The sequence below is a fragment of the Papio anubis genome, chromosome 5, assembly GCF_008728515.1.
Source record: "Papio anubis isolate 15944 chromosome 5, Panubis1.0, whole genome shotgun sequence".
NCBI classification, from domain to species: domain Eukaryota; kingdom Metazoa; phylum Chordata; class Mammalia; order Primates; family Cercopithecidae; genus Papio; species Papio anubis.
The window spans coordinates 89,060,551-89,068,612 of record NC_044980.1 but is presented as its reverse complement, the minus strand read 5'-3'; the positions used below and the strand labels follow the sequence as shown (position 1 = coordinate 89,068,612).

Below are 8,062 nucleotides of genomic sequence, written 5' to 3'. Positions count from 1 at the left end.
TCCACTGAGCAAAAGTTCTTAAGTGATAGGTAGCAAAACAAATCTGATATTAGTATTTCTATCAACTCTAAGTTAAAATGTGAAGTAGTTGAAGATACATGATTCTAATTTTTCTGCCTACCAGCCCCATGTTGCTTCTTGTCTCTCCTTTTTTTTCCCATATCTTCTAGACTTTTTGGAAAGCATATCTCTTCCACTAATAGATAAGGATGGTCCTGTTCACAATGATAATCTGCTTCTTCACTTTTCTTTGAGACACTACTTTCCAATAAAAGGTAATGAAAGCCATGGATGCAATATAAAATGTTTCCAGTAGCCACATTAAAAATACGGGCGCGGTGGCTCAAGCCTGTAATCCCAGCACTTTGGGAGGCCGAGACGGGCGGATCACGAAGTCAGGAGATCGAGACCATCCTGGCTAACACGGTGAAACCCTGTCTCTACTAAAAAGTACAAAAAACTAGCCGGGCGAGGTGGCGAGCGCCTGTAGTCCCAGCTACTTGGGAGGCTGAGGCGGGAGAATGGCGTAAACCCGGGAGGCGGAGCTTGCAGTGAGCTGAGATCCAGCCACTGCACTCCAGCCTGGGCGACAGAGGGAGACTCCGCCTCAAAAAAAAAAAAAAAAAGAGTTGTATGTAGTTAATTTTAGTACCAGACTGAATAAGTGAACTGGAGCATAAAGAAGTAAGAGAGTGCTTCCAACTTAGGAAGAGATCAGGAAAGACTAAATGAGAAGGTGTCAAAAATGAGTTGGGATCCTGCGCCTTGAGTCAAAAGGATGTCTGCAGTGCTGTGATGCAGTTGTGATTTGGGACTGAATCTGAGAGCATCATTGTCTGGGCTGTACCTATCCTGGTCAAAGACAATGTCAGTATGTATAATTTGGGATAGTCCTGAATTTCTGTGATTAAATGCTACCCTCATTCTAAATGCCTCACTTACCCATACATATGCATTTTTCTTTGGAAAATATGAATCGGTAAAGTATAAATCTAGCAGTGGACAGAAGTCTATATTAATATTGTGGTATAAGCAAACCAGAACTAATTCATAACTCCAGCTAAATCCAAAATTCGGGGTTGTTTATGTTTTTAATAGCATATTTCAACATATGCTCATGTCTATGTGCCTACATTCTACCTTCAAGTCCAGAAGATTGAACAACCAAGGAATGTTAAAATTGGAAGGGAGTTTGGCAATTGTTCAATATGTCCCATTGTATCATTTTACAGATGAAGAAACAAGACCAAAAGAGGGTAAATGTGACTTCCCAAAATTACACAATCACAAAAAGCAAACTCTGAAAGCAAGTTTTTGAATGCAGGTCCCGAAGCTCTTTCTTCTGGATAATACTATGCCGAAAGAAATACGTGAAAAAAAAAATCAAAGATAATAAAAAAGAAGTAATGCTTCATAATAAATTGTTATTGGCAATAGATCTAGAATTATCAGTGTTTCTGAAAAAAATTCCAAATAGCTTTTAAGGGATCTCTTCTTCTTAAGATCTTTTCTCCTTGGACAAAATACCTTGGCTCCCAAAATGCAACATACTTCTTTTCAAACTATTTTAATTATTACATTATTTAAACTTACAAATAATATTTTAAATAATTTTTTAATCTGTCAGAAAAAGTAGCCAGGAAAATGGTAAATAGAAAATTATGTACCAATGTATAATTTTTGTTTCATCAACGCAAACATAGGAAATATTTTTAAAGTATGTACTATCTTGCTTTTTCTTAACATTGCACATTCAGAAACATTGTATTACTAAAGTAGACTGTATTATAAACAGTGCCGCAACAAACACCCGCAAAAAGTAAAAAATAAAAGAAAATTAGAAATGGAAGAAAATTAGACTGTTGTGTTTGCTTAGGCGTTCTTCAGCATCTATCACAGTATCTGGCTTATAAAATATACCCAATACATATTTGTTGAATAAATAAATGAATTAATACTATATTGTAATGGAATTCTGCATCAACCTTTGTCTGTCACACATTATATCTGATATTTATATGGTAAATGTGCCATATAATACCATCATTTGGATGGATACAAACTTTTACCTACACTTGATTTAAAATCAATCTATCATTCCCCAAAGTAGACTCCAAGATTAAAGGTGTTTCTTTACACCCACCTCGTGCTGTAATTAAATCCTAGCTGATAGCAAAAACCTGTTCAGAAAAGAATACTTTTTTTCCTTGTTTCTTTATCCCAACTCATAGGAGGGTTCTAAAGGGGAAACTCATGCCTTACTCCAGGCCCAAATTCCAAGCCCAAGTAAGGACTTCTCCACCAGCCAAGGATCTTAAGTTAAAATCGCCTTCCCAACAATGCCCTGCAGACATAAAACGGGTTAACTAGCAGACACCCCGGGAAATCTGGAACAACTTCTAACCCAGAGGGCTATTTGCAGGGACATAAAACATGGAAGTACACATCAGGAAGAGAAGAGACAGAAACTTACAAAGTGTTTCAAGATAAATATTAAGACCCTCACTGAAGAAGCTAAAAGATGCATACTAAATATGAAAGGCATTTTTTAATTGTGAGTATTTTATTTGACTGTTATGCAGAAGAATTTAACGTAGCTCTCATCGTTCTTATCCATTTTATAGAAATGAGAAAAATGCTATGTTTTGAAAACTGGTGCCACTGAGGCTTTCCAGTTGATTAAAAACTAATAAATGAAACCACTACTTCTAATCTTCCTTAGTATGTTTCTATAACAAAATTGATGTTATAATAACCTCTAACTCATGCCTTACTCCATGTTTTAATATGGAGTAAGTAAAACATTTTAATGTCTGTATATTTATGCATCTAACTAGAAATAAAAAATTACAAGTTTGGCCATTTTTTTCAGTTATTTGTCTATAAGTACACTTAAAAAGTATAAAATGGTATTTCCCTTAGTCCCCCAATGAAGAAATAATCATAAACCAAATATTGTGAAAAACGAAAATTAAAACACAGAAGCAAAAGTTAAGAAGCTGTGTTATTCCTAAATCTGTTTCTACCCCTGAGTTACTGTGATGCTATATCTGTCTGCACCTCAGTTGTCTCCTTCTGAGAAGCAAAGACCTGAGTCACAGCTATGCAATGGAGAGAAAAAAAGGCCAACAGTGGTTTGCAAATTTTGCTAACCTGTTTGGAAGGTTAACTGTGGCTCTCCAAGACCATTTGATGCTCCGTGTCCCAAGTCTACCTCAGAAAGTGACAGCAGCCCCAGAAAGGATGCAGAACATGAGGCAAGGGCCAAAGATGCTGTGCTTTGATGCGCAGAATCCGGAAACTCCCCAGGATTTGGCCACACCCTGGGAGGGAAGATTGCAGTGACTCCTGAGGGAGAAAAATTCTGATATATAAATGTTGTACTTTTCTAACAAAATTGAATCAGGAACTAAAAGTAATCTGGAAAATTTTAGTCCAAATGAAAAGCCGAGGTCATTCTATCAGAGAATGGAGAAGTAACAACGTGCTCATTTTATAAATGTAAGCATGTTTCCTGTTGTGAATATTCTGAGACACCCCATGCCTTCCTTTCTGATAGCCAGAAGAAAAAATATCTGCCCTAAAATGGTTTAAAAAATAAGGAAAAGGAAAAGCAAAGCAAAGTACTCAATAATAGCTCTGTATGGAGATCTATATATTAGCATGTAGGATTATCTTAAATAAACTGATCATTTTGTTTGGGGACTTAGTTCTAGATGCAGTTTAAACTTTCACAACACTCTGGAGGATGAATTAAACCTTGCTGAGCCTTCCCGCAGATCAGGGATGAGTGTTTGCTCACTGAGTTGCTCCGAGCTTGGTTTGCTTGTTCTTGCATTCACTGTTTGCATGAAGAAATCACAGCTAGACAATTTCCCTCAACTACAGTAATTAAATATTTCCATTGAGCTACTGACCTATTTTACTTGAAATTGTGACTATGCCTTACTTTACTTTTAAAAATTATTTACCACCCTAATTTTAACCATTTTTCTAAACATTTTTCCATGTATCTTTCTCTTTCTATTTTTATTTTTCAAATTTTTCCTTTTCTTGTTTTAACATTTTCTTTGTCCATTTTCTAAACATTTAAAATAAAAAATACTTTTTCATATGATTGTTGTGGAAAACAAGGGACCGAGAATGTGAGGGACCATTTGGTTCTCAGCTGATATTCTCAAAGTTAAACTTTTTATATTACCTCGCAAGGAGGCTCTACATATGGTCCCAGAGATATGCTTACAATATTTTAAGAAGACATTTATCTCACAACTTTAAACTTGTTTCACACTTTTTGATCACACCTCCCCTGGTGTACTCTGAACAAATATTTCTTATGTAATCCTATAATTTCCCACAAATAACAAAATTAAAATGCATTGTAACTTATTGGACACATTGAAACTTATGTGTCAAATTATGGCTAATTTGTTAAATGTAAGTATATAAGACTATCACACATGGCAAAATCCTGCTTGGACATTTCATCATTCATAACTATACCAAGAGCCTCAGGAAGCCTCTCTGACCTTTGAGAAAAGCTGGCCTCAGAGTACAACAAATGTGCAACTTCTGAATATGTATCATGCCACAGAAGTCTGTATCTCACCTTTTATGCTCTAGTAGTTCTAAACCGTGTAACGTTCTCAACATGACAAGTGCTCTCGTGCTCCTGCACATTATCTCTCTGCCTTAAATACTCCTCTCTGCCTTGTCCTATTCCCCCCTCAAGTGTGAGTCAGCACAACTCCACCTTCTCTGTGTCACTTTGTCTGATTAATCCCCATATTCATTCATCTACAATGTGCCAGGCACTATGCTAGCTGCTGAGTTGGAAAAAATGAAAACCCTGTACTTGCCTTCAAGATACATGATGTATTAGCACCGTGGTCAAAACAAGGGGCATTGGGAACCTTTTGTGACGAGGGTCAGGAAGAGGTTTGGGGAAGCCTTCCAGGAGGAGGTAATAGCTGAATCAAAATGTGAAAGATAAGTAGGAATTATCCAGGAGAAGAAAGGACAGGGAGAGGGCATTCAAGACAAAGCCTGTGATGAAGCAAGGGTGAATATTCATTGAGAGGTAAATATTCCATTTAAGGGAGTCTCGATTTTATTTTTTTTCCTGAAGGCAATGGAGAGCCTTTTAAGTAAAAGACTGAGATGGTCAGATGTGTGTTTTAGACAGTGTTGAGATCAGATTGGAGAGAGAAAGGATGGGGCAGTTAGCAGGCTTATTTGTAAAGGAGATGACATATATGTACTTAGTATGAGAAGAAGATGAAATGTGAGAACTTGAGAGAGATAAATGAGTTATAATTGACAGGTCTTTGTGACTGATTGGTGTACAAAGGCAAAAGAGAGTCAAGAAGGAACCCCTAAGTTTCTCTGCCTTCTTGCTGGAGTGGAAGATGGGGCTTCATTAAGGTCAGGAACACAGAAGAAGGAGCAAGAAGTAATCAGCTGAGTGTGAACCTGTTGAATGAGGCCTGTAGAAAGAGGCGTGCAGAATGTCCAAGTTGAGAGGTAAGTGCTCTCTCATCTATGCATCCATTACTCCATCATATTATCCCATGTACCATGCTGGGATTGTCTATCTCCACCTCTGACTTTCCCCAGGAAGGGCTCTCCAAGATAAAAACTTCCCCTTCAGATTGTCCTCAATCAGCTAGTGCTCCTCCATGACAAACAAGGCTCTCCCACTTTTCCTCTTTCTCTCAGAGTCCACCATTAGAGCAGTGCTAACTCACTGAGATACATCCTGCAAGGACTAGAGTCCATCACCCCTTTTAGAGAAAGCAAAACATGGACCAAAGAAGGAAAGGCTCTTTTTCTTCTAATAGCCTCCTCATTTTCAAAGGCACCATTGTTTTAGGAGAACTGAGTATTTTTTTAAATAAATAAAGAAGCGAATACAATCTTGTTTGAGATTCCAACTTATTAACAGAAAACATGTGTAGACCTAAGAATTAAAAATAAATATGTCTTTAAAGATGACCTGGAAGGCTTTTTGCCTGCCAAGAACAGAGTTCAAGACCTCAGAAGGTCTATGTTTTCCCAGAAATAGTAGATTACATTGCTAATGATGGGCAAAGGCATTAAATCATGCAGATTCCCCTGCAATTTTATTACTATTTAAGTGAGTTTTATAATGGCCTGAAATAACGGAAGAAATCTTGAGACTGATCTTGGATTGTGGCTAGTGGATCTACGGTTTCATCTTTTGGACAAATGTTTCCAGTTCCTGCTTTTATTTCCAGATATGTATATTTGAGATGAGTTCTTCTCATGTTTGAATTATATTTTAGTGATCTTGGTTGTGCTGGTATACAAAATATAAATTCATTTTTAGAGCATTTTCCATCAGATATATTTTATGTCAATTGAGTATTTCTAGCAAAGAGTACAGTTCTTCCTTCAATGTTCTTATTTGTTCGAAAATAGAGAAAGATTTCTGAAAGTTGTTAAGAATCAACAAGGCAATCACCCGCTGCAAAATGTCTCCAAATGGACCAGAGTGAGTTGCAGACCCAGAAGCAGCTCGGCTTGCTAAGGAGAAATTGATGTTGTCCTCAGCATTCGTTGACTTGTCTGGTTTTCACATGACAAATAAACAGATGAGTCAGTTCCTCCTTTTTCTAAGAGACTGTACATGCTTAAGGTCAGAAATTAACCAAAGAAAAACCGGTTTTATAAGTATGAGCTGACTAGATGCCACAGTGATTCATTTCAAAGGTGCTGGCTATTTTCAAACTGCTGAGAGACCCTGCCATTCCCTGAACTTGGGAGACTTGTTCTAGCACATGCACATATTCAGCTTGCTATATGAGCAAAGTGAGATCACACTGGTTGATCCTGGCAGAGTCTCTGAAAATGCAGTAATTCATGCTGTCAGTTACTATCAGCAGCAATTTGCTTCTGCATTGGTTCCTATAAGCACTCATGTGAGCATTCCGCACAAAGGACCAGAGTACAATATTCTCTTGGATTTCAGGGACTTAGTGTGGTTTCAACATATAATCAAAAGTGCCACATAGTTCACACCTCGCATTTTGTTTTAAAGAGACAGAGGCTTACAACTGGATTCCTTTCTTTTTTTCCCAAAATAGGAAGTTGGTGGTAATTTGGAATTTATCTTTAGAGCAATCTGTTAGCACTTCAGCAAAATCTACTCTGTTGGTAAAGTGCAGAGTAGATTTTTTAATGAGGCATCATTTCACCATCTCTAAAATTAATAATAATAATTGTAATAATAAATTTGCTTAACCACAAAACTAAACTTCTTAGATTCAACTCACATGTGTGAACAACTCTTACTTTAGGGCAAATGCATTAAGAAATGGAAAGTTCTTTGAATTCTTAAGTATTATAATAGCATATACCCCCAGTTTGGTACAATTTCCAAAAAGTTCTATGACAGACAAATTTAGATGATGCAGTCCTAAGCTTAAAGGCACATTATTAAAGGATCTCTGCAAAACAATGTAACTCCATTGAGCTTCAAATTATTTAAGAAAGCAATAGCAGTCTCACTACCAATTTACTGCTCTACTAATTTAACGAACACCATCAAGAACTCATGTGATACAGGGTTATGAAAAGGTCCTTATCAGAAGGGGCTCAGGAAGAAAGAAAAGCCAGTCCTTGTGACTGATAAACTTTTAGTTTAGTTTTGCTCAGAAAAGTGAAAGTATGCCAAAATCTCAAGTGGCATTGTCAAAAATATACATCTTCTTTGGTGTTAACCTGTGACTTCTCGAGTGTTACCAGTTGAAAAATTGCTTCCATATTGCATCAAGCTCAAAAATCCTCAAAAACTTGGCATCTTATCTAAGAATTTCTTAGTTTGCTATCTACCTTGCCCCCTAGAATATAGACAGAATGAAGGTGGGGACTTCTGTCTGTTCACTGATATATTTCCAGTACCTAAAACAGTGCATAGCACATAAGGCACTTCATAAAGTTTTGCTGAATTAATGAATAAAAGTTGTCCTTTTTCTCAGCCTAAAGGCTTCAGCAGAGCTTATCTGTAATCAGCTCCTGCTCCTTTCTCTAGACTGCCTTC

The 8,062-nt window shown here is 37.0% G+C and overlaps 1 long non-coding RNA gene across 1 annotated transcript in view; it reads right to left on the bottom strand.

Moving 5' to 3' along the window:
• LOC110743503 overlaps positions 1-4,005 on the bottom strand; it is a 36,634-nt gene extending 32,629 nt beyond the window's left edge. Inside the window, exon 1 of the long non-coding RNA XR_002522655.2 lies at positions 3,154-4,005. This is a non-coding gene — a long non-coding RNA (uncharacterized LOC110743503). The remainder of the gene's footprint in view (positions 1-3,153) is intronic.
• Positions 4,006-8,062: the final 4,057 nt, after the last annotated feature.